The sequence below is a fragment of the Oryctolagus cuniculus genome, chromosome 2, assembly GCF_051225735.1.
Source record: "Oryctolagus cuniculus isolate XC-2025 breed Fujian yellow rabbit chromosome 2, ASM5122573v1, whole genome shotgun sequence".
NCBI lineage: Eukaryota > Metazoa > Chordata > Mammalia > Lagomorpha > Leporidae > Oryctolagus > Oryctolagus cuniculus.
Genome location: NC_142868.1, coordinates 108781543 through 108808938, shown reverse-complemented (window position 1 = coordinate 108808938; position 27396 = coordinate 108781543). Strand labels below are relative to the sequence as shown.

Here is a 27396-nt window from a genome sequence, read left to right as displayed (position 1 = left end):
AAAATGGATCTACTGTGTTTATTTTGTACACATTGAACAAATCTCTCACACGCCACGCTGAGGCTTAGGTGTGCTATACCAGTAGACTAGATTGTTAAGCACATTCGTCTTGCCTTTGCTCTTCAGATCAAATCAAACTCCCCAACTGTTACCAAGTCAGACACCAAGGGCACCTCCTCTCACCACATCCCAGCCCAGCTCAGACTGCAGACACCTGGCCAAGCCCCATGCTGATACCGACCCCATCCACCTGCTGGTCCCACCTCTTCATTCCTGACTCATTGGAAATGCCGTCTACTCAGAGAAACCTGTCACAGGAGCCAGCCTTGTGGTGCAATAGCTCAAGCTACCACCTGCAATGCAACACCAGCATCCTACATGGGCTGTGGTTCAAACCCCAGCTGCTCCACTTCCAGCCCAGCTCCCTGATAATGCTCCTGGGAAAGCAGCAGAGGAAGATGGCCCAAGTGCTTGGGCCCCTGCCACCCACATGGGAGACCTGGCTCGCTCCTGGCTTTGGCCTGGCCCAGCCCTGGCCATTGAGGCCACTTGGGGAATGAACCAGCAGATGGAAGATCTCCTTGCTTCCCCTTCTCTCCCTCTCTCTCTGTAACTCTGCCTCTCAAATGAATACACAAATCTTTTTAAAAAAATAAAAATAAAAATGTGTCACAGCCTCTGGACCCTGATCGTCACCTGCACAGCCGTTCCTTCTCAGCCGTCATGACCACGTGTGATGATATGTTCTACTGGTTTGGTCCCTCGTGTACTGTCCATGTCCCCAAACCATTGTACCCTCCAGGAGGGCAGCAGTCACCTCAGCCTTTTTCTCACCTGGTCCCCATGCCCCTGCACAGTGCCTGGTACGTGGACAAAATAGGAAATGGGGTTTTGCCTTAAAATGCAGCTTGCAGGAGGTAAAGTAACATAAAACACCAGACACTTTGTTTCATCCACTGCAATGGCAGCCTGTGGACCCAAGGAGAGCAAAGTCCCCGTTTCTCCCCCCTCCACCAGGCTCCTCTTCTCTGCCCTGTAATTAATTCCTGTCTCCTCAAAGCAAGCCAGCCGCACAGCTGATCTGCAAGGAGGGAACACATCTGCTCCCAGACCAGAAGCGGCCGTACCTGTTGGTGGGGATTCTGCCTGCCAAGAAGGCACAGCATCCTCCTTGTCATCCAGGTGTCCCCTTGTCACGGAGGTGTGAGATGGCCAAGAGCACCACCACTGCACACACGGCGGGGCCCAGGTGTGACTCTCAGGTGCTCCCTGGGTCTCCCCTGCCAGGGCTGGCGCTGGCTCTAATGACAGCCCAGAGCTCAGCTCCCGTTACCTAGTGAATTCCCCACCCAGAGCTGCTGCCTAGGGGAGGGTGGCAATTTACATCTTGTTCACTCTAATTTTTTTCTTTGTTTTCAAGTGAGAAAAATAAAACATACTGTAACAAGTGCAGCAACACAAGGGTACCTCAACATGTCTGCGGAAAAACAGAATTAAGGTGTAAGTTTCTTTTGGTGCACTCCATGCATAGTTTTTGCACGATATGCACTTTCCATGAAAGACCCATCATTACTTAAAAAGGTAAACAAAGATAAGGATTTCTCTCTATCCTGCTTCATTGTCCCTGTCTTGAAATCACACGGGCATGCATGACATAACCCATATCCATGTAGAACACATATGCAGTATACATTATATAACTGTGCATGTGTGCGTGTGTGTTTATATCTTGTGTATCATTTTACATAAACAGGGTCAGGCTGGGGGCATTCTGTAGTACTTTTATCTTTAATTATACATCTAGTTTGCATGCCTTTTGCAGGTGCGGCTACTTCAGGCACTTAGCAGAAAGCAGCACAGCTGTGCTGTAGCCAGGGGACCACACCTGTCTCCAGGGGCCCCCGGTTCCTCTTTCTGCTCTTGAACACATCTGTGCTGGGGCGAGCCCGGAGTTCAGGTGTGTCTCCAGAGAAGCAGCACTCAACGGGTGATTTCAGGGCATCTCAGGAAAAGCCTGCCCACCCCCACCTGGTCTCTGCAGCGTCCTACAGTTTCCTGGCCAGTCCTACTCCCTTCCCTTTGTAACTGGCTCTCATTTCCAGCTGCCAGCCCCGGTATTGTGCCTGTTGTAATAACCAGTGACCTTTCCAAGCTCTTCAATCTCTCTGCCAATGGCGCCTTTCTGTTTCTCCACAGGTGTCTCTCCCTAGCCCTCCGCCGCTCCCCAGCAGAAGTTACCAGCCCCATGCTCAGAACTCCCTATGCAGCCTGTTGGTCCTCCTTGTCCTTGTCCTACCAGGTCACATGTTTGATCAACGTGTTTGTGTATTGCTTTGTAGGTTTTAAATGTATTCAAATAGGGGCCAGAGCTGTGGCAGAGCAAGTAAAGCTGCTGCCTGCAGTGCCGGCATCCCACGTGGGTGCCCATTCAAGACCTGGCTCCTCCACTTCCGATCCAGCTCTCTGCTGTGGCCTGGGAAAGCAGTAGAAGATGGCCCAAGTCCTTGGGTCCCTGCACCTGCATGGGAGATGTGGATGAAGCTTCTGGCTCCTGGCTTCAGATCAGGCCAGCTCCATCTTTTGCAGCCATTTGGGAAGTGAACAAGCAGATGGAAGATTTCTCTCTCTGTCTCCCTCTCTCTCTTTCTCTGCCTCTGCCTTTCAAATAAATAAATAAGTCTTTTTAAAAATTCCAAATAGATTATTCCAACAAATTATTTTTGTTGTCATTAAAATATTTACTTATTTGAAAGAGTTGGGGGGGAGGGGACGAGAGCAAGAGCAAGAGAGAAAGAGAGATCTTCCAATCCACTGGCTCATTCCCAGGATGGCTGCATTGGCTAGGGCTGGGCCAGGCCAAAACCAAGAAGCAGAAGATTCTTCCAGATCTCCCACATGAGAGGCAAGGGCACAAGCACTTGGCCATCTTTCATTGCTTTTCCCAAGTCATTACCAAGAAGCTGAATCAAGTCCAATGTCCATATGGGATGCCAGCACCACAGGCCAAGGCTTAACCTGCTATGCCACAGCATCGGCCCCTCCAACAAATTCTCAACAATGACCCAGTGAAATAGAGGGCAGGTATTCTGCACCCACAAGTTACATTAATGGGTCCTCGAAGACATTAATGGGTGATTTGCAAAGAGATGAAAAATGGCCAGAGGAGTCAGTATTTTTTTTTTTTTAAGATTTACTTATTTATTTGAAAGAGTTACACAGAGAGGCGGAGAGGGGGTGTGTGTTGTTGGGGGCATCTTATTCCATCTTATGGTTCACTTCTCAAATGGTTGCAATGACCAAAGCTGAACTGATCTGAAGCCAGGAGCCAGGAGCTTCTTCCGGGTCTCCCACATGGGTGCAGGGCCCAAGGACTTGGACCGTCTTCCACTGCTTTACCAGGCCATAGAAGAGAGCTGGATCAGAAAAGAAGTAGCCAAGATCCGAACCAGCACCCATGTGGGATGCCGGCACTGCAGGCGGCACCAGCCCTGAGGAGTCAGTATTTGGATCAGCAGTAAAGACATCTGTGTTCACAGCAGAGTACCTGGGTTCAATTCCAGGCTCTGGCTCCTGACTCCAGGTACCTCCGAATACAGAGCCTGGAAGTCAGCTCAAGTCATTGTGTCCTGCCACCCATATGGAAGGCCTGGATTGAGTTCCTGGCTCAGGGTTCATACCACCACACCCAAGGCTGTTATGAGCATTTTGGAAATGAACTAACAGATGGAAGCTCACTCACTCTCTCTGTCTCTCTCTCTCTCTTTCTCCCCCTATAAAAATTACCAGATTAAAAAAAAATAGGGGCCAGTGTTTTAGCATAATAGGCTAAGCCTCTGCTTGCAGCGCCAGCATCCCATATGGGCACCAGTTTGTGTCCTGTCTGTTCCTCTTCCAATTCAGCTCTCTGCTATGGCCTGGGAAGGAATGGAGGGTGGTCCAAGTGCTTGGGTCTCCGCACCCATGTGGGAGACCAGGAAGAAGCTCCTGGCTTCTGATTGGAGCTCAGCTCCAGCAATTATGGCCATCTGGGGAGTGAACCAGCGAATGAAGACGTTTCTCTCTGTCTCTCCCTCTTTCTGTCTCTAACTCTGCCTCTCAGATAAATAAATAAATAAATAAATAGCATTTTTAAAAATATTCAGTTTCAATATTACTAAAAGGAATTCTATGAATAATAAAATTGATACACTTTATGCCTATGAAATTAGCAAATAGTTATTTATTTTATTTAAAACACCAAGAAACAGAAAGACAATGAGATTTCCCATCCTGTGGCTCATTGTCCAAATGCCCACAACCACTGTTAGTACCCAAATATTTGAGGCATCACCACTGTCTCCCAAAATCTGCATTAGCAGAATGCTAGAATTAAGAGCAGATCCATGGGGCTGGCAGTGTGGTACAGAACACTGAGCCTCTGCCTGCAGTGCCAGTATCCCATATGGGCATGAATTCGAGTCCCAGCTGCTCCACTTCCTATCCAGCTCTCTGCTGATGTGCCTGGGAAGGAAGTAGAAGATGGCCCAAGTGCTTAGGTCCCTGCACGCATCTGGGAGACCTGGAGGAAGCTCCTGACTCCTAGCTTCAGCCTAGCCCGTTGCGACCACTTGGGGAGTGAACCAGTGAATGGAAGATCTCCCTCTTCTTCTCTCTCTCCTTCTCTCTCTGTGTTTCTGACTTTCAAACAAATAAATAAAAGTCTTTAAAAAAAGAAAGAGAGAGAGCAGAGCCAGGATTCAAACCAGTACTCTCACAACACCTGTCCCAATATGTTAACTGCTATGCCAAATGCCTGCCCCAGCAAAAATTTCAAAAAAAATATAATATTCACTGTTCAGCAAAGGAGGAGAGTGATGGCACACCAGATTTTAGCAGATAGAAGTACAAACTGGTGGTAGTTTTCTGATCAACACATATTGAATTAAAAAAACATGGACTTTATTGGAGGAGCTTATACCAAGAAACAAACAAACATATTACCCACAAGGATATTATAGTATGCAACTGGTTAAATTGAACTAGTATCATACAATGAAATACCCTGAAAAAAATTAAAATTGATAATGTGGAAGAATATATCATATCATGTAAACTTTTTGATATAATAAGTCACAAAGATTGAACAATGACACATACTATCTGATTCCCTTGTGAAGGACAGGCATGAGGTTCTTTCTAAAAGTTCATTGAAATGGAATTCACAGATAAGCTTATTTTGGTGCAAAACAATATTGAAATCCATGCATAGTTTTTTCCATAGTACTCTTTTTATAAACTTTTGGATGACTCCTCAAATGCATGGATTTTTAAATCTTTCACTATAATTAATGTATCGCTTAATTCTATTTCCACGGGCTTTTTAAAAGTTGATTTATTTATGTGTATTTATTTGAAAGGCAGTTTAACAGAGAGAGAGAGAGACAGAGAGACAGAGATCTTCCATCTGCTGGCTCACTCTCCACAACAGCCAAGGTTAAGCCAGCTGAATCCAGGAGCCAAGAACTCCAACCAGGTCTCCAATGTGGGTGGCAGAAATCTAAGTACCTTCGAATCATCATCTGCTGCCTCCCAGGACGTGCATTAACAAAGAGCTGGAGCAGAAGTGGACATGGGGGGCTCATGCTGTGGTGTAGCAGGTAAAGCCACTGCCTGAGATGCCTGCATCCCATATGGGCACCAGTTCAAGTCCTGGCTGCTCAATATACCCAGCTCCCTGCTAACAGCCCGGGAAAGACAGTGTAAGATAGTCCAAGTGTTTGAGCCCTTGCCACCCATGTAAGAGACCTGAATGAAACTCCTGGTTTCTGTCTTCAGTGTGGCCCACCACTGGCTTGTTGCAGCCATGTGGGGAATGAACCAGTGAATGGCAGATATGTGTGAGTGTGTGTGTGTGTGTGTGTGTGTCCTTCTCTCTGTAACATCTTAAAAAAAAAAAAAAAAAGGTGGAACTCAATCCCAGGGACCTCCTTGTAGGATGTGAACATCACAAGCTGCAGCTTCACCTGAGGCACCATAACACCTGTCCCTCCACAAGCGTTCGGAAGTCTCTTCATAAATAGTTATCATGAAACCAAAAAGGGCAATGATGGTTATCTCCAAGGAACGGCACTGTGAGTGGTTTTTATTTTCTCAATTTTTGCTTATTTCTATCTTCTAAGATATTTTCAACAACCACATATTATTTTGTAAGAGGAAGAAAAAAAAAAAGAAAAGAACCAAAAACACTGCCCTTGTCTAAATGGAGTCCATTCAAGGCTGGTGCTGTAGCAGAGCAGGTTAAACCACCACTTGCTGTGATAGCATCCCAAATGGACACTGGTTTGAGTTACAGCTGCTCCACTTCTGATCCAGCTCCCTGCTAATGCACCTGGGAAAGCAGTGGAGGATGGCCCAAGTGCTTGGACCCCTGCACCCACGTGGGAGATTATGATGAAGCCCCTGGCTCTTGCTTCTGCCTGAATTAGCCCTGGCCACTGTAGCCATTTGGGGAGTGAACCAGCAGATGGAAGATCTTCTGTCTCTCTGTCTCTCTGTCTCTCTCTTTCTCTCTCTAGCCTTTTAAATAAATTTTTAAAAATCTTTAAAAATAAATGGAACTGATTTGATTCTTTCATCTACTCATTCATTCAAGAAACACTTATTGAATCCCTACTATGTACAAACCCTTCTTCCAGGTGAAAAGCATTCAGTGGTCAAAATTGCTAAGAATCTTAAAAAACAAAAACAAAATTTGTCTCTGCCAGGGAGAAGTTGTCCTTGGAAGACAGCAGAAAGCCAGCAGGAGTTGCTGGTTTATTTATGAAATTTGATTGATTGATTTGAGAAGCAGAAAGACAGACAGTGAGCTCCCATTCACTGGCTCACTCTCTAAATGCCCACAAAAGCAGCAGCTGGGCTGGAGTGGAGGGTGGGCACTCACTCCAGGTCTCCCATGTGGGTGGCAGCAACCCAGTGAGTTGAGCCATCACTGCTATCTTCCAGGGTCTACAATAGCAAGAAGCTGGACTCAGGATCCAGGGTCAGGGATTGAACTCGTAGTCTGATCTGGGATGCAGGCATCTTAGCCACTAGCTCAATGCCCACCCCAAGGTTGCTGGTTTCAGTGGCAAATGCTACCAGGCACAGCTGCAGCTCATTAAGTATTTTCCTTCCCTAAATCCAAGAAGGGGCCCCAGAGGATATCCATGCATCTGGTCATGATCTGGTGAGAGTCGCCTCAGAACTGGACATGAAAAAGGGGTTTCCAAAAGAGAGCTGGGAGTAGAGAATGGAGACTCACTCTCCCTCACAGTGCTCATAGCTACTGCAGCAGGTGCAGCAGCCTGGCTGTGAGAAATAGAGCTGTGACTAGCAGGGGTCCAGATGTCAGCTGGGAGGCCAAAGTGACCATGCATCACTCAGATAAGGGGTGAAAATTCAACAAGATTCCCCTCAAGCGCCCCTCTGAATCTAGATGAAGCCTTCCGCCCCCTACTGTTATTAGGTGATGTTTCCCTTTAACTGGTGGGATTGGAACTTCCCACACACATCAACCTATTTCTCCAGTATGGAAGCCACCTTCAGGAAGTGTGGCCCTAGGCATAGTCTGTGAGAAGTCCTTGCAGCCCCTGGGGTAACCATCCTGGTACCCATGGGATCCCTGTCCTATTCCAAACTAACTCAAGGCATCTGTTCGGAGTTATTGTCCCCACAAATGGTGAAAAGTCCACACTGATCCTTTCCCCAGAATGGCATTTGTGACCAACGTCCATTTGGAGAGCTGGCTGGGATTCAGAGGGGGACCACAGCGAGATGAACCAGCCCCCTTGGGGAACTGAACCCGTGACCTCATTAGCACAGGGTTCTAATTAACTGAACCACTAGGCATACATACCTCATTTAAGGCACTAAGGCAGTAATTTGCTAAATGTTAATTCTTAGATTAACTACAGATGAGTAGGATTTGGGGCGGCAGGGTAGGGGAAAGGGGAAGAGATTTGTTAATTCTTGAAAGGAAATTTAGGTCATCAGTTTTTGATCCCTTTGTTCAGTTTTAAAGCATAATTCCAGAATCTTAAGATGATGCCCATATGGGTCTATCCCTCCATGATTTTAAAAAAAATCAATAGCTCCATCTAGGAAAAGGCAAACAGTGTCACTTGCAAACCGCAGCATGATGATTTTCCTATAGATTTCACCACCGTTTCCATTTCTCAGGTGTAAACCAGTTGACAAGGATGAAGAAATGAGTTCTGCGCTGAGTCAAGGATAGGCTTCCCAGAGCCGGGAGGACTGGAGGCCACCACTGACACCTCCTAAAACCCCAAGTCCTGGAGAAGAGATTCCCCTAGCATGAGAAAGGGCAGTCCACAGTCTCAAGGCTGGGCGGGAACCAACCCACTCCGCCTTCTTACCTTATCCTCCACCAGTCCCTGAGGAGCCAGTTTTACAAATAGCCAATACAGTTTGCAACAAAGTTTTGACCCTGACTTGGGATCCGGTGCTCATATTACACTCCTATGAATATCCCACCAACTTTTCAATTCTGAAGCAGAGTTTCCGCTCCGAGGCTACATTTAACATTCAGTTCATTTCAACTTCAGTTGCTCCCACCCCGAGAGCGACCTTTGAAATTGATACGGCCCTGAAAGAAGCCAGAATGATTTTTTTACAAAAATATTAATAATGGGCTAGGTTCCCAGTCTTTGTAATCTTGCGGAAGAGCCGCTGTGCAAAAGCACTCTGGGGATTGTGTTGAATGTGTGCCCACACTCGCCTTTCCATGGACAGCCTGCTTGAAAAGGCATGGGTGTTTCACATGAGTATTTCTACCAAGGACAAGAGAATGGAAAGCCAGCTTCACACTTGCACTTACCACTTCTTGTCCACAGCGATCAAATACCCAGCTTGTTGCCTGTTCTAAGAGAGGTCTCACACGTTCAGCTCCAAGATCTAGGCTAGCAGCATCTCAGCTCTCCCACTGCCAGGTAGGTGTCCATGGAAGAGTTAGGTCTCCTCTCTGAGTTGTCAGTGTTCTCACCTGCAAAATGATGGTAATCAGAGTTACCATAAAACAGAGTTGCTGTCTCCACAGGAACTAATGGACACAAAATCCTTCAGCCCACTGCCTGAACATGGTACTTAGCAAACACTCATTAAAATCTAATTTGTAGCTACTACCATCTCCTGGGAAAAAACATAGCTGCTTCACCATAATATGTTGTATTACAAATATGCCTTCCTTTATAAATCTAAAATGAAAGTATGTACTGCAGTTGTACATCCACAAAGAAGATATGACTATGATACTGAACACAACCGTGCTTAAGCAGTGTGCTCTGATTCAAGTAGCTAAGAGATAAAGCCCAAAATGAAAATAGCTAGCCAGCTCTGATTCACAGATAACGCTTTTTAAAATGCTTTCTTCTGAAGCACATTATAAAATGGCATGAGGAACTTTCCAAACTAGCAAGAACAAAATGTATGGCCTTAAGATCATAATTCTCGGCCGGCGCCGCGGCTCACTAGGCTAATCCTCCGCCTAGCGGCGCCGGCACACCGGGTTCTAGTCCCGGTTGCCCCTCTTCCGGGCCAGCCCTCTGCTGTGGCCAGGGAGTGCAGTGGAGGATGGCCCAGGTGCTTGGGCCCTGCACCCCATGGGAGACCAGGAAAAGCACCTGGCTCCTGGCTCCTGCCTTCGGATCAGCGCGGTGCGCCGGCCGCAGCGCGCCGGCCAGGGCGGCCATTGGAGGGTGAACCAATGGCAAAGGAAGACCTTTCTCTCTGTCTCTCTCTCTCTCACTGTCCACTCTGCCTGTCAAAAAAAAAAAAAAAAAAGATCATAATTCTCTACAACATACCAAATTCTTAGCTGACCTAGGTTCACAGGAATTTCAAACTCTGTATAAAAATAATGTCCACCAATATGAATACTCAAACTAAGTATATTTAAAAATATTTATTTATTTGAAAGGCAGAGTGACAGAGAGAGAGAGACAAAAGAACAGAGAGATCTTCCATATCTTGGTTCACCCTCTAAATGAACACAATGGCTGGAACTGGGGCCAGGCTGAAACCAGGAGCCAGGAATTCCATTCAGGTCTCCTACATCGGCAACAGGGATTTAAGCTCTTGGGCCATCTTCTGCTGCCTTCCTGGAAGCATTAACAGGGAGCTGAATCGGAAGTGGAGCAGACAGGACTCTAACTGGCACTTCCATGTGCAATGCTGGCATTACATGTGGAGGTGGCTTAACCCTCTGGGCCACAATGCCGCCCCAGACTAAGTTCATTTCAATCTGAAGTTACAGTCTCAGACAGGCTTAGAGTCATGGGACTCTCTTATAAGCATTTAGTGAGTTACAATCTAAAACTACTCAAGTTGACAGTTGGGAACTAAATAAATAGAAACTAATCTGCTAAATAGCTATCTATCTTGCAGTTGTGGGCTCAATTGCTGTTTTAATCTCCAGCCGGGACTATTAGTTCAATAAAATAAATATTTTTAATTTCCTCTATGCATTTCCTCAAACTATGCCAATGCACTTATCTATGGCTCACTGAAAGAGTTTGTTAAGCACCTCCAACTTACTTAAAGGGCACAGTCTGATTTTCTTGGGAAATGGAGGAATGGATGTGGGTGCGCATTGTTTTAATGCACTGAGCCCTTAATCACATCCAGTTCTGATTCATCAGAGAAGTTGTACTCTTGGATTTTTTTTTGGTCACTAAATATTGTCTTTCATTTTCAGAGATTAATTTCTTGCCAGAAAATGATACTATGTTTTTCTCCTGATGAAGGATGGAAGATGGAGAGAATTCTATTTGGAGATTATTGGGCCACAAAGAAGGAAACTGATTCAGAAAAAAAAAATCCCCAAAAGAAAAAAGTATTATGTGAGGTGGAAGTATGGAATTCTTGGAAAACATTCACTTGGAGCTAGTATTGGTAATTTAATAACATCTTTGTTTTGCTACTATTTTGAAGGGTAATAGTAAAACTCTAGGGCTTTAGCCTTGGGCCAGAATCCCTCTAGTCTTCATACTACCCCAGCCAAGAAGGGTGTTTAGAGACACAAATGCATTACAAAAGGTTGTGGCAATTGCACAGGCTATGGGCAAGGATCCAAGACACCACTGACTTCATAAGCCAGAGGCCACAACAGAACCACAACCTCTACAGCTCAATGACCTCAGGATTCCCCTGTGAAGCCCACTGGAAACATGATTCCCACCTGGAGTGTCATGTCCAGTTCAGAGCGAACAGGGGAAACCTGAAGTGATATCTGCAGCTGGCAAGATTCTGCCCGCTCACTCTGATCTGGTCACTTTGTCACCTTACTCATGAATGCACCTTCCAGCATTTCTTCTGCTCACAGAGGAACAGGATTTGGCAAGAAAAACAACCCTACCTTTGGGAATCCTGTTCGTATCTTTGCACTTCAAAAGGGTATACCAGAGTGGTACATATAGTAAAAGAGACAGAAGCACACTAACACACAACCCTTTCTGAGACCTACTGGTGATGATGTCTGTCACTTTTTTTTTTTTTTTTTTGAGCTCTGGGGTCTCTTTCAAGTTTATTTTTTGAACTTTTTATTTAGTGGAACCATTAAGTCCTTGACTATAATGTAAATTAAAAATGTTATCTCAAAAAATAATAAATAAAATACTATTTTGAAATAAAATAATAAGGCAATGAATAAAGGTGTTTAACAAGAAAACCTACCATAGGAAGAATATTGACAGAAAATAGAATGAAAATGGAGAAAGACAAGTTTAGTCCAGACCCAGTTCCCAAGGAAGTTTTTGAGTTACTAGTTTTCTTGTATAGACCTTTTTATTTCTTAGACTGTGCAATATGAAGAGAAAGCAAACCTAATTAAAAATCTTACCTAATTGAAGGTTCTTGTCATGGTCTGAAGAGAAACATTATATAAATGATAAAAGGCAATGACAGTGATTGTGGTGATAACGATGGTGGTCATGGTGGTGGTCATGGTGGCATCGGTGATGATCATGGTGGTTATGATGGTGATGGTAGTGGGGGTAGTGATGGTGACGGCAATAGGGATGATGGTGATGGTGGTGATGATAATGATGTTGGGGTGGTGGTGGTGATGGTTATGGTGATGATGGTAGTGGTGGGGGTGATGGTGATGGAGATGGTGGTGGTAATGGTGATGGTGGTGATGTAGTAGTGGGGGTGGGGGTGATGGTTGGTGATGATGGTTGTGATGTTGATGATGGTAATGGTGGTGGTTATGGTCCTAGTGATGGTAGTGATAGTGGTGACTATGCTGGTGATGATGGTGGTATAGTGAAGTTGATAGGGATGGTGGTGGTAGTGGTGTTTGTGATGACACTCAAATCCCAAAAAATGAGTTGAAGACTCTAACTTGTATGTTAGCAACTTGAGAAGTCTACTCTCCCTAATTCCTCCAAGAGTCTTAATTCCTACTCATCAAATGTTGATTAATCTGATCACAATGTCGTTCTTTGATTAAAATTTAAAAGACAGGGGCTAGTACTATGGCCCAGAGGATTACGCTGCCACCTGCAACGCCAGCATCCCCGCTGTTTAAGACCCAGCTGCTCCACTTCCAATCCAGCTCACAGATAATATGCCTTGGAAAGCAGCAGAGTATGGCCCAAGTACTTTGGCTCCTGCCAACCACATGGGAGACCCAGATGAAGTTCCAGGCCCCTGGCTTTGACCTTGCCCAGCCATCTGAGAAGCCAATGATGGAAGATATCCCTATCTCTCTCTCCCTCCCTCTCTCTCTCTCTCTCTCTGTAACTCTGCCTTTCACATAAATAAGTCTTTTTAAAAATTTTTTGAAAGACAATTTTAAAGGAAAAAAGAAGTGAAGTTAAAAAATTTCTTAAGGGATGCATTTCTCTTTATGGGTGAATATTTGCTCTTCACTATTTTTTTCATTATAGTCACTGTTACTGAAAACATTTCAAAGCATCAATAGTCCTTGAAGCTGCTGTATCATAAGATCCAAGGCTGCAGGAGTTTTAGTACTTGGGGCATACTATTGGATCTTCATGACAATGCTTTTCTATCAGTTCTCAGAAATGTATGGGGCAGTGCTAATTATCATAATTTAGAGCAATCCCTTCCCTCATAGTTCCATTTAATGGATGATGGGAGGGTCACAAGACACCTAGCTCTTTCTCTTATCTTCTGTCTAGGCTCAGCATGGGACCAAACGGCCCAAAATGCTTTGAAGTTAGGCATTGTGAGAGGACTTTATTTGGCCAAGAAAATATGAGAAGTGGAGGTCTCATAGATGAGCACAAGCTTTAGGAGCCAGGGCAAGATTCCTCGTGTTCCCCTTTCCTGCTATGGTGAATGTGGAAGCAGGTGCACAGGGCAGCCTCCCTTACTGTGGGTCCCTGTGACTGGCAGACACTCCCCTCCCCTTCCCACTCACAATAGATATGCAGTGAGAGCAAGAAATAAATTCTTGTTGTTCCAAGCCATTGAGATTCTGTTGTTTATTTTCTACTACAGTACCTTTCCTACTCTAACAGACACAGATGGCAAAGAGCCAAACAAGGGAGTGTAAAGTCCCCAGTGGTCACATCAGAAAGAAGGACTCTACATCTCTCCCATAATAAACCAAAGTGTCAAGGTTTTCTGTTATCAAACACTAATTCTGAGACATGCAAATATTCTCCAGTGAAGGTCCATTCTAGACAAAAGTTGCCAAGATAAAAGGCATGCCGACCTGTGTGTAAGGGAAAGTGGCCCCAGCCCTTACCAACTCCAGGATAATTTGGAGAACTGTTTTGGCTGATTCTATTTTTGACAATATAACAATTCTTATTACTATCCACGCAGTCAGACACAGATCTCGTTTATTTATTTATTTTTTCAGAACTGCTCATTTCAAGATTATGCTGCTCAAGGTATAAGCTTCCTTAAGGAACTCAACTTTCAAGAAAACCAAATCTCATAAAAGTGAGTATATTTCCACATTCAAAGTGGAACAGCAAATGTGAAAAGCCCGTCTGTGCCCACCCTCCACCTCACAAACTCTACCAGCACCCAGAGTTGGAGCTGGGCATGAAAAATATAACACATGCAAAATACAGAGGCTCTTTGAAAATCTGGCCCAGTGTGTCTTACATGTGAGTTGTAGTCTTACTGAGCCTTGCCAAAAAAAACAAAGTGGAAAGAAAAGGAAAGGTTTTCTTTTCTCTGAACTTGGGAATGAAACATAAAACTCCTCTTTTCTACAAGGTTGAATGGCTCCAATTTTCCACACTCAGGATGATCTCTTACCAGCCATTACCTTCCTAATATCCAAGTAGCTTTTTAGTGGATATTTCACTCCTCGCAAATAAATCACATAATAGCAGTGTCCCAAAAAGATGCTGCAGTTCCCTGCAGAGAGTCCTGGGATCTTCACACAGCCCTTGGCATTATTGGGAGGGTAAATTAAATGGACAATATGAGTGTCCTCTGAAACACTGGAAGTGCTATATTAGGGGCACTATTTTTATCATTCCTAACTTCCACTGCCTTTACGGTGCCTATTGTGTCTAACTTGTACTATTTCAAGTTTTCTAAGGGTTCCTCCTAGGTTAGAACAGGAAATTACAAGTCACTGGAAATGCTCCCAGTGCAAAATCCCCCACTAAACCCCGTGAGTTGTGGGTTATTAGTTCCAAGAATGTGGAGAGCTGCAGAGAATTCAGTGGTTTACCCTGGGTAACACAAGTGATAAGTGGCAAGCCTCAGTCAGACATCTGTCTGTCTGTCCATAGACACACATGTACACAGTGCCACTAGCCATCGAAGCAGGCTTCCTGCTACCAGCCAAATCTGATCCCAAAAAGAATGGGTGTGAAGGCCCATCTATGTAGTTGCAAAGAAGAATGTGCCGCCCTGCCTAGGGTCTCTTGGGTAGGCACAAGTCTCAGTCTAGAATTTCTTCAATCTGACCAAAGCCTACTCCACAAAGAAGGATCTAAGCAAGCGAGTGAAGAAGAAAAGATGACCTGTGCCTATTAGGAAGAGAAACATAGAACAAATTTGGAAAAAACTCCAGGAGCAAATCCAATTGGAAAGTTATTTAAAAACTGTATGAAAAATTAGTTGTCCATCAACACAATTCCAAATATTGGAATTTTCTAATTTCCAATAGCTTGGAATTTCCAACAGTATCCTATAGAAATCTCTCTGGAGGGAACACAAAATCATATATTCACATAGGAACTGTGAGAAACAGGGGTGCCATGGATAAAGGAAAATGGATGGATGCTTCAGGACTGTTGAAAGGGAAACTGGCAGGTCGGGCAGAGAAGCAGTCCCAGTAATATCACTGTGAGGGAGGCAGCCAGAGGGTAGAGCAAAGAGGAAAAAGTGTGGGAGTGGGAGATTAATTTTAAGCATTAAGAGAGAAATAGGGCAAAAGGAAAGAAAAACGCAAGGAGGAAAAAAAAAAAAACTAAAATACAACCGAGAGGTTGGAAAGAGTCTAATTGTTTTTTCTGCACAAAGTAAATAAACACTATCTCCTTGGGAGACTCCCGGAAGTAGGCATCAGAGCCAACAGAAGAATCAGCAAGGCCAAGTCACCTGACTTGGGTTAAGACTGCTGATAAATAAATTAGCAACTTAAAAAGGCATAACCAAAATGAGAGAAAGGAAAGCTTTTTCTTATTCAAAACATATGCAGTTTTCTAAGGAGTATTTTTATTGTAAACCTCTAGATTTTTATTGAGGTCTTTTTCTCCATTTCCGTTCCTACCTTACATACCCAGAAAGTTAACACGTCCATCTTAAATCACTGCAAAAGATGTTTGCAGCCTATTTGGGGACTTCTTTGAAAATGGAGAGAAATTCCTCATTCCCAGGGCTCTGTCCATATTTCTTTATGGCATTCTTTTTGATTTTGATCCATCTACTCGGGCCATCCAATTCATACTTTTAAATTTAGCCTTACTTAATTCGTTTACTGAGTTAAATGGTTCACCAACTTAACTGGAATTTATAGCTAAATGCGTCACTCATTTCAGTCCAAATGGGCCAGCCATTTAAGCATGCAGACACATAATGTGCTCTCCCCAATATTAATTAATTGATGCTGCTTCCTCACAGCAGATTATTGGCAAAATGGCTTTTCTTAGGATCTGGTTCTACAAGGTGAACTTTCACCATTGCTCTCACTGACCCGTAAATTCCCAAAGTTGGGGGGATAATGCAGCCTGTGCCCTTCCTGGTGGAGAATTAGACCTTTAAAGAGAACATTTCCTGGTCTCCTTCAGTAAGGCTTTCCATCAGCAAAATCTTACTGATTGATAATTTGATGAAAAGAGGAAATTTAAGATCCTGTTTAAGATCTTGTGTAATATTTTTAGAACAGCTAGCAAAAAAAATAGAGTTCCAATATTTAAAATAAGACTATTTTCCAGCCTTGAACAGAAAAATACCCCTTACTGAAACTGTCCTGGGTAATTTTTGTAATGCCATAGGCATCTCTAAAGAATCATTTAGAGTTCCGTTCTCAGGGCTTCCACTTGACAGGCACGGCAAGGTAGCAGAACATTTGTGAGCCTGGGGTTGTTTTGTTTTGCTTTGTTTTTCCTCTTGATGGGCTATTTCACATTTTCTTAGCAAAATGATCTGGAATTCACATAAATAATTAAATAATGAAATAAGTATAAATGTTCATAAGACATAAGAAAATATTCTCTGGGCAGACTCTAGATTGCAAACCTGAGTTGAAGGATCCCAATTCTCAAATGCATAACCTTCTCCCAGGTTTGAATAATAATACCCAACCCACAGAAATCCTTGTGATAAAGGAACGAAGTTTCCAAATACAAATAGCCTATATTAAGTGCAAGTGGAAATTCCAGGGCCTTGTTGAAGGGACCTGAAAAATCTGAATAAGGTGCATGGCAAAAGAGTATGTAGAGGGCCGGCACCACGGCTCAATAGGCTAATCCTCCACCCAGCGGCACCGGCACACCGGGTTCTAGTCCCAGTTGGGGCACCAGATTCTGTCCCGGTTGCACCTCTTCCAGGCCAGCTCTCTGCTGTGGCCAGGGAGTGCAGTGGAGGATGGCCCAAGTGCTTGGGCCCTGCACCCCATGGGAGACCAGGAGAAACACCTGGCCCCTGCCTTTGGATCAGCGCGGTGCGCCAGCCGTGGCGGCTATTAGAGGGTGAACCAATGGCAAAAAGGAAGAACTTTCTCTCTGTCTCTCTCTTTCACTATCCACTCTGCCTGTCAAAAATAAAAAAAAAATAAAAATAAAAAAGAGTATGTAGAGATCTTTTTCTGCTCCATTTTTTTATATCCCCATCCTTTTCATAGGAAGACTTGTAACTTCCCCCTGTAGCAGAGCAAGTCACTGTGAAAGTAACACTACTTTCGACTTGTAAAGAAGTTTTTTCTAAGGAGATTTTGACATGCTTGACTTCATTTCTTCTCCTAAAGTTCCTATGATGCCAAAGTTCAATGACATTAACCCTGTGTATATGCATATGAACAGATACAAGAGTATTTCAAGTGTTCATGGAGATGGAATTAAAAGATATGTTTGTTTTGGTGCAAAAACTCTTTGAAAATCCATGCATAGAGGAAGTCTTCAAAAAGCTCATGGAAAATGTGTATTAAGAAAAATCTGAGGGCCAACGTTCTGGGATAGCATATTAAGCCACCGCCTGCAGTGCCAGCATCCTACATGGGTGACGGTTCAAGTTTAGGCTGCTCCACTTCAGATCCAGCTCCCTGACAAAGCAGTGGAAGCATGGGTCCCTGCACCCATGAGGAAAACCAGGAAAAAGCTCCTGGCTCCTGACTTTGGCATGATCCAGCCCCAACCACTGCAGCCATTTGGGGAGTGAAGCAGGAGATAAAAGATATCTCTCTCTTTCCCTCCCTCCCTCTCTCTCTCTCTCTAACTCTGCCTTTCAAGTAAATAAAATAAATCTCTCTAAAAATCTGTGTGTACATTTCAAAAACTTTTGCACCAAAATAAGCTTATCTTTTGACTCCACTTTTCCATGAATTGTGAAATACATTTATATATTATAGATTGAAGGGGCTATGATTAAATCTAAACCTGGTAACATTATCGATAGATCTCATTACACCTAATGCAATTGCTTTATCAATGATATTCTCCAACACATTCCCTAGGAAAAAGGCTGAAGTGTAGTTTACCAAACCATGGAGGAGCTGTGCATGTGTTATCTGCTTGATGGAAGGAAGTTGGCTAGGGAGGAGAGGAGGTTAATGAGAAACAGGGAAATAGGAACCAGCTCTCTCACAGGACAGATGATTTCAGATTTCTTGCAATTGAAACAATGTCACCAAAATTTGGCAGTCCTGGGGTAAATGTTTGGCATTGTGATAAAGACACAACTTGAGTAGCCCACATCCATCAGAATTCCTGGGTTCAAATAACAGCACTGCTTCTGATTCCAGGTTCCTGCTAATAAGTACCCTGGAAGGGGCCGGCACTGTGGGCTCTGGTTTGAGTCCCGGCTGCTCCTCTTCTGATCCAGCTCTCTGCTATGGCTTGGGAAGGTAGTAGAAGATGGCCCAAGTCCTTGGGCCCCTGCACCAGCGTGGGAGACCCGGAGGAAGCTCCTGGCTCCTGGCTTTGGATCGGCACAGCTCCAGCCGTTGCGGCCATCTGGGGAGTGAACCAACGGATGGAAGACCTCTCTCTCTCTGTCTGTCTCTCTTCTCTCTGTGTAACTCTGACTTTCAAATAAATAAATAAATCTTTAAAAAAAATTAATAAGTACCCTGGAAGACAGCAGGTGGTGGCTCAAGTGCTTGGGTCACTGCCACCCATGTGGAAGACCCAGATTAAGTTCCTAGCTCCTGGTTTGGGACTGCCTCAGCCCTAGCTATTGGGGGCATTTGAGGAATGAGCAAGTGGATGGGACAAGCTGGCTTGCTCTCTCTCACTCTCTCTCGCTCTCTCTCTCCTTTTGAAATAAATTTCTTTTTCTTTTTTTTAAGATTTATTTATTTAAAAGGCAGAGTTAGAGAGAATCTTCCATCCACTGGTTCACTCCTCAGCTGGCCTGCATCAGCCAGGTGCTTCTGGGTCTCCCACATGGGTGCAGTGACCAAGTACATAAGCCATCTTCCACTGCTTTCCCACACCACTTAGCAAGGAGCTAGATCAGAAGTGGAGCAGCCAGGACTCAAACCAGAACCCATATGGGATGCCAGCACCTACTATACCACAGTGCCCGCCCAGCAAATTTCTTTAAGTTGGCAACCTGAACGTTCCCTTTCTTCCAAAGGTGAAAACAGCATCATTAGCCAAACTTACTCTGAACTCCAAGAATAAACAAGAAAGAAAAGAAAAATAGGTAAAAGGAGAAAAAAAAAAGAGTAACAAGCATACAAGATTATACGAAGCATCTTTCCATCAAAGTAAATAATGTAAGAGGCAGATTAGCAACTGAATTACTTAAAGGAAAAAAAAATCAGTGCCGAGTGTATTTCTGGTTTTGAAATGCTTTGGCGCATGGGCATTGTGGCCCCTTTAGGTTGAAGAAATGTATATATTATTTCTTTATTCTGTTTCCTCTCTCACTGAAATTTGGTCTGAGATATTTTAATCTTTAATCATGTTGCTCTCTTTCCTGTTTTTTTTCTGCAATTCAATTGGTCATGAAAACTTCTGCCAAGCCATTAAAAATACGAATGAGAAATAGAGTGCTAAATAATAACCAAATCTCAATATCTGCAGGTTTCTAGGAGTCATTAGGAGATATCAGTCAGATTCCACAAACCTGCAAAGTTTCTGACTGCAGATTTCTCAGTGCTATAGGGGCCCATGCAAACCATCCTCCCTGAAAATTAACCTCCCTGGGGCTTGAACTCAGCAAGACTTATCATCCCCTGTTAGAATGAAAGGGTTTGACACAACTGCAATATTAATAGATATCTTTGGGGGAAGGAAGAAAGGTGAGGGTGGGAGCCTACCTGTGAAGCTGGGGGCTGGCTTGCAGCTGCACGTGGGGTTAGTGCACACACTCAGCTACCACTGTGACATGATAAATCGTAACAGTTCAAAAAGAGAAAAACATAGGAGAGTCTTTCAAACTGATCCCTCGCGAGAAGTTTTTCACTATAGATATCTGTGGAGGTTTTGTCTATAGGACATCATAATAATGAATTGCAAGTTGGAAAAACGTAAGAAAGCCCTCCACCTGTTGGAGGTAAACCATGTCACATCTATGCAAACGTAGGAAGTGGCCAATGCCTGAGGCCAGAGGCGCCCACTAGAACAATGTTCTCCTGGGTCAAGCTGGATCCCTGCCAGGGTACCGCATCACCAAAGCCACTGGGGCACTAATTCTCCCAGGGAAAGAACTGGCAAGGCTCTGGCCCTATTTGATTCTTATTTGTCCACGTGGAGGAACTCTCTCCGACCCCTAGGGTTTAAATATCAAGCTGAACCTTTTTGGAATTTATCTTAGGCCTGATATCTGTGCTCAGGGGTTGACCCTCTGAATTCAAATCAGGGCTGTTCCCTGGCTCACAGCTCTAGCTCCAAATTCCTCAGGCTCAAAACCAACGAGAAAACAGATCTCCAGCATCCTTCTGATTTCGAAATTATTCAAACTGACAATAGATAAGAAACTGACAAGGAGGTCGGAAATTTTAATTTACATTGCTGTCTCTTTTTCTCTTCTACATAGCAGAGAACAGAGTACCTTGATTTCCTCACTTCTTCCAGTTAGACGCACAGCCCACAACGTTAATCAAAGGGTGTATGAGCTGGAGAGTAGAGGTGCTATTTAATCTGCTGGACCAAACGGCTTCCGAGAAGAGCACTTCCATTTGTTCTACACACAGTTCAGCTTAGTCTCAGCTACCCTCCACACAGGACCTCCACCACACAGCCTGAAAAATGTCCCATCAAACAAATGCTAAGGACGCTGGGGACTAGAAGGTTGAGACGAAAGGAGGTAAGTTTCTAAGTCAGAACTCCGAAATGCTGATGCTGCAAAGGGCATCTGGGATGACCAAGGCAACCTCTCATTTTAGAGATGGGGCCTACAGAAGGCAGGTGGCTAACCTGCTCCAAGGAAAGCAGCCAGCAAATGGTGACCCCTGGCATTGCTTACAAGTTCAAGTTTTTCCAGTACGTTACAGTCAAAAACGGCTTTGAGACACTGATGAAAGTTAGGCCCATTCCAGAAAAAAATAAAATAAAATAAAAATAAGCCACGTGCCTCCACACACATAAATGTTGGCATACAAATTCGGGGGTTCTCAGAGCCCCTGAAATTCATCGCTGGATGGTTAATGAGTCCTTAACCCCCAGGTTAAGAACTTCTGTACTGAATAAGCAGCTTTTCTCTGCATAAAGTGCTGCTTTTAATCTCTTTCAAAACTTATCACCTCCAGAATGTAAACTAGATTTAATGTTGTAATCTATAAAATTCTGGGGAAAAGCAATTCCAACAACTCAAAGAAATGATTTAATCTCTAATCAATATTTCCATATTTTTAACAAGTGTCAAGGAAAAAAATAGGCAAGAGAAATTTAAACCTACATGTATTGCACTACCGACTTCACATATGGACATGGAATATCTTTTCTCCTAATAAGGAGATGGCTCAGCAGTATTTAAATGATTCCTTATTCCAAGTCATATAAATATGCACCAGATGTATCTTTTGTAAATGTTATGTTTTTCAACTTCTCAGCATTTGCAAGTAGTTGAAAGCTATGTCAAGCATGCTTTAATGGGGCATAAAAGTGTATTGTATTCAAAGAGATAGCACAGCTCTGTAATAGGTGAAAATACAAATGTTGTCAATGGGTACATTTTCATTTTATTGATTTACACTGCATAACAGAATGCCCTGTATTCTTCTTTACATGCAAGTTCTATATCAATTGAAATATAAATAGATATAAAAATCATGCTTACATTAATGGATTCTCTAGGTGACAGAAAATTCAAAACACAGAATTTTATGGCTAAAAGGCAACTTAAAGATCAAGTACATCCCACACCCTGATTTTACAGATGAGAAAACTGAAACAAAGGGGGTTACAAGACGCAGCTGAGTCAGTGAGCTAGCTAGTCGCAACTCAGTTGAGGACAGATGAATTTATATGCCTTGAATATAAGGGACTTTACTGAACTCTTTGTAGGATCTGCCTCTTGACTACCTAAACAAAAAACAGAAGCAGAGAAAAACATATATCATTTATTGATTTTCTGGGGCCTCCTGGGAAGAAGCAGAATGTGATCTATATCTTGCAAACTGTTGAACGATCTTACGGAAGGTAAGTATGGGAAGTAAAATGCCAATTGCTAGCATTAAAGACTGTCAAAGAGTTTCATAATACTCTTTCTCCAATATAAAATTCTAATGGACTCGGGATTAGCTTTTTTATTGTGAATACAAAAGATGTCATAGTAAATTATCCTCTGCATATTTTTCGTTGAGGTTAAATGGATCAAAGATGTTTAGAAAATGTTTTCAACTCACATGCAATTGCTAATGCATCTTGAAAATAGTGTCTCTTTTTCTTTTTTAAAATAAAAGTTAACAAGATTGATACCTCATTGTCAAACTGTTTTTTAAATTTTGTTTTTTTTTGTTTTTTTGGCATGGAGAAAGCAAAACTCTACCCCATGCTGTATTATGACTTTCTAACATCTCTGAGCAGAGCACAGCCCTGAATGGCATGCCTTCGTGTGTGTTCCCTCTACTCTGGTTCATGCCTCCCACCTGGACTTCTTTCCACCTTGTCTTTTCCTAAACTGCCTCAGAATCTTCCCTGGAATGAGGCAGCATGTCAATTAATTAATTAGATGAAAGAGTCATTTTCTGAAAGTCAAGTAACCTTTTCACTTCGACCTTTGCAAATAACATTTTGCGCTTTGGGGACCAGAGGCAGTAATGAAGATTTCATTTAAAATGAGATCATCACTGAAGTCTTTTCTAACTGTTGCTGTGAGTGGAGCACCTGTGTTTCTCAAAGTTCCTTAAGTAACTCAGTGTCCCCGGAAGCCCCAGACCGAATCCTGTATTTTCCTCTAACCAGGCGCAGCCTGCGCACTCCCTGCCCCCTGGTCACTGAGTGCAGGAGCAGGCACAGGAGTTGTGGCACGCCCCTAGGAGGCAAAACCCAGCTCAGAACCTGTGCAGCTGCATGGTTTCCTGGACAGGGCCAAGATCTAAGAGGATGCCTGAATGGGGGCCCTGCCTGTGGCAGGTGATGGGTTCACATGGCCCCTGTGTGGGAGCTGAACACAGAGGCAAGCAATCCAGCCAAGCCAGCCCCGTGGGCGCTCCTACAAGTGCTGCCAGGATCCCTTACAGCCTTGAAACAGGGGCAACGTCAGGGGTAGGGACGTTGCTTCCAGTCAACAGGCTATTTTCTTCCCAGGGTGCGCACGTATAAAGAATCAGGCATGTTCCTCTATGCAAGAGAGTTTAGAAACACACATAAACACTTTTTGAGACCCTTAGAATAACCTACAATGTTTCGATATAAATGGAGCATCAAAAATTGTAACAATTATTTTTGGGTTAATATGGTGAGCCTTATTCTTTTCTCATGATCATGAGAGTCTGGGATACATTGCAAAGGATGTAGTTACAGTGTGTCTTACAAAGCCTATAGTAGCTTTATTTTAATGTGGGATGGGGGGTGGGAGTTGGTGAATAAGGGTGTATGCACCAAATGTCACAGGACTATTGGACAAGCTAGCAAAGATGTGGCCAGACCTGGGGAACTCCAAGAAGGGTAGAAACTAAATAATTAATAAACAAACAAATAAATAAAAATAAAAACTATAAAAGGGGCTGGCACTACGGCACAGTGGGGTAAACAGCCACACCTGCAATACCAGCATCCCATATGGGCACCAGGTGGAGTTCCGGCTGCTCCACTTCCAATCCAGCCCCCTGCTAATGTGCCTAGGAAGGCAGTAGAAGATGGCCCCAGTTCTTGGGCCCCTGCACTCACATGAGAGACCCAAAAAAAGCTCCTGGCTCCTGGCTTCAGATCAGCCCAGCCCCAGTTGTTTTGGCCATTTGGGGTGTGAGCCAGCAGATGAAAGATATCTCTGTTTCCTACTCTCTCTCCATAACTCTTCCTTTCAAATAAATAACTACATCTTAATAATAAAAAGAGTAGAAAGATCCCCACAGATTTGAAAAAGCAGTAAAGCACTACTGTCAAATGCACATTGTTGGATTTGGCATCCTGGCAGGGTGGGTCAAGCCACAGCTTGCGACACCTGACTGACAGCTGGAATCCTGGCTGTTCTGCTTCTGATTCAGCTCCCTGTTAATGTGCCTGAGAAAGTAGCAGAGAATAGCCCAAGTACTTGGGCCCCTGCCACCCATGTGGAAGACCTAAAAGGAGTTCCTGGGTCCTGGCTTCAGCCTGGCCCAGATATTGCTGTTGCAGTTATGGGGAGTGAACCAGTGAATGAAAGATCATTTTCTCCGGGCCGGCGCTGTGGCGTAGCGGGTAAAGCCACCACCTGCAGTGCCAGCATCCTATGTGGGCGCTGGTTCGAGTCCTGGCTGCTCCACTTCTGATCCAGCTTTCTGCTATGGCCTGGGAAAGCAGTAGAAGACAGCCCAAGTCCTTGGGCCCCTGCATCCATGTGGGAGACCTGGAAGAGGCTCCTGGCTCCTGGCTCCTGGCTTTGGATCAACACAGCTCCGGCCATTGTGGCCAGTTGGGGAGTGAACCAGCCAATGGAAGACCTCCCTCTCTCTCTCTCTCTCTCTCTTTCTGCCTCTCCTTCTCTCTCTCTAACTCTTTCTAAATAAATAAATGAAATCTTTTTAAAAATTAGGTTTCTCTCTGTCTCTCCTTCTGTCATTCTGCTTTTAAAAATCAATCCTTTTGGGGCCGGCACTGTGACACAGCAGGTAAAGCTGCTGCCTGCAGTGTCGGCATCCCATATGGGTGCCAGTTCAAGACCTGGCTGCTCCTCTTCCCATCCAGCTCTCTGCTATGGCCTGGGAAAGAAGTGGAAAATGGTCCAAGTCCTTGGGCCCCTGCACCCATGTAGGAGACAGTGCAGCTCTGGACATTGTGGCCATCTGGAGAGTAAACCAGTGGATGGAATACCTCTCTCTCTCTCTCTCTCTCTCTGCCTCTCCATCTCTGTGTGTAACTGTGACTTTCAAGAATAAATCTTTAAAAAAAATCCTTTCATTTAAACAAAAAAGCACACTGTCTTGAACTGACAAGACCCAAGTCCAGAACCTAGTGCCACCATTGCAACAGGTGACACCTGACAGGTTAAGAGTCCATCTGCATACCTGGGCAGGCTTATCTGTGAAACCTAGACACAAACTTCACCTTAGATGGTGGTTAGATTCTCAAAGAAGATAATACATATATATGTTTCAACAGCTGGTACACAGTAAGTCCTGAGTAAAACTGCAGTATCATTATTATTGCCATCGTCGTTATTGTTAAGGAACTTCTCCTTTGAGTCATTATGTTTGGAATAAGAAATGTGCTGGGAAGAGCCCCCTATTTCTCATGTCCACATCCCCAGCGATGGTGCACATGCTGCTGAATCCTGGTGCACACGTCTCCCTCCATCCCACTGAGCAGAGTGCCCAGGGCCCAGCTGCCACCCGACTGCCTCTGTCATAGCAGCTTTCCCGGCCAGCCACCTGCATCCTTCAGCGCGGCCACCTTGCTCTCGGGGCAGCCAAGGCCAGCAGGAATGTTTCTAGAAGGGGCTGCAGGGATATCTCCCAGGTGACACTCCCAGCCCTCCTCTTTCCCAATTATTACCAGGACAATGGAATCACTCTGAGTTCCCTAGGGGGCACAAAGGGGAAATCCCACCAAACTGTAAAGTGATGGTGCAGAGGTGTGTGTTGTCGCAGGAAACAATTCTCCATGAAGAACATGGCTATGCTGTCACCAACACACAACAACCACGGGTGGCACAGAGTTTGCCTCTTCAAAATATCACCTTCCTTCTACCCCGAACACCCCAGCCCTGGTCTTCTCAAAGTTTCTTCAGAGCCTAGGAAAAGACACTCAGTGCTTTTTCAGCCCCTTCAATATGTAACATCTTTAAAGTATAAAGGTTGGCACAGGAAATCTAAAACTGGACAAACAAATCTAGATTCAGTTCTTCATGAAGGGCGCCCTTAGAAAAATGTATACAATTGTTTTTCCTCTCCAAATGCCACTGAACTGCAGCGGGGAACTCAGCTTGTTGGCCCAGAAGGTTCTGCCCTCTGACTTCTAAGACCCAGAGTGCACTGCAGGTGTGTGGCCTAGGGCCTGTGCTGTTCTGTGAGAGAGAGGAACTTTCTAGAACGTGTACTGCCACGGCCCTTCCTGGCACACACACTCAGTAGGAGCTGGCTGACCCTGAGGCCCAGCTGGCCCTGTGGCACAGGGGTGTGGGTGGGAAAGAAACTGGAAACCTCGGAAGGCCAATGCTGTTGGAAGGGGTTTTCCCATTGTTAGCCTCCTTCTCATCCCCTGTGTCCACTTGAAGGGCACCTCATCCCCCAGGCCTCATCACACACGAGGCCTTAATTTCTGGCGGAAGCGGTGGCTCGGAATGCATCGAAGACAGCATCATGTTGGAGAGGCCTTTTGTGCTTCTCTTAAAGAGCATTTCAAAAAATTGCATCACAACCGCTTTTGACGTCTTGGTGTGTTCTTGTTGGTGGTGGTGCTGCTGCTGCTGCATTTTCCTTTCTCCCTTTCTGGACTCTGAGTCCTGAGTTAAGGGCAGTTAATAGCAGCCAGCCCTGATTGGCCAACATCTGTTTCTTTATAGGAACCTTACTTGCCAAGTAGCTGGACAGCAGTACCCATTTGGTATTCACGGGAAGTGCTCGCCGAACAATAATGACAATAATTGCCTCTGATTCTTGTGTTTACAACACTGCCAAAGTATCATTAGGGCCTTATTTATAGATAATAATGCTTATTAATCACAAGTATTTGAATTTTGGAATGTATTAGATTAATATTCTTTTGTACCTCAGTTCTGTACTAATGCTGTGAAAGACATTTACTGAATGCGACTCATTGGGAATGCTTATTTGGAGCTGCAAAATAATGTGTGTAATTTGCAGGTGAAAGATAAAGAAATTACATGGCTACCTCACCACGGCCTTGACTGAGATCCACGGCCGTGGGGAAGTGGGCTCTACCTCTAAACTGAGAAAAGAAACAAAACAAATATCCCTCTAGGAATTAATTTTTAGAAAATCTCATAAATAACCTATGCCAAGAGAAATTCCTGACAACAAGTCTGCTATTTTTGTTTGGCTGTAAAACTTCCTTAGATGCTATCCTTTTATTGAAAAGGGCCTAGAGTGAGAAACGGTGATTCTGCAACAATCTCATAAGGTATAAGCTTCTGAAGCTTCAGTGAAAGACCAAA

General features: G+C 44.2%; 1 long non-coding RNA gene across 5 annotated transcripts in view; it reads right to left on the bottom strand.

The window, feature by feature from the left end:
• Nucleotides 1-27396, bottom strand: part of LOC108175989 (uncharacterized) — a 58973-nt gene that overhangs the window by 15966 nt on the left and 15611 nt on the right. For all 5 annotated transcript variants that reach the window (XR_016230163.1, XR_016230160.1, XR_016230164.1 and 2 more), the window contains exon 2: nucleotides 8855-9019. This is a non-coding gene — a long non-coding RNA (uncharacterized LOC108175989). The remainder of the gene's footprint in view (nucleotides 1-8854; nucleotides 9020-27396) is intronic.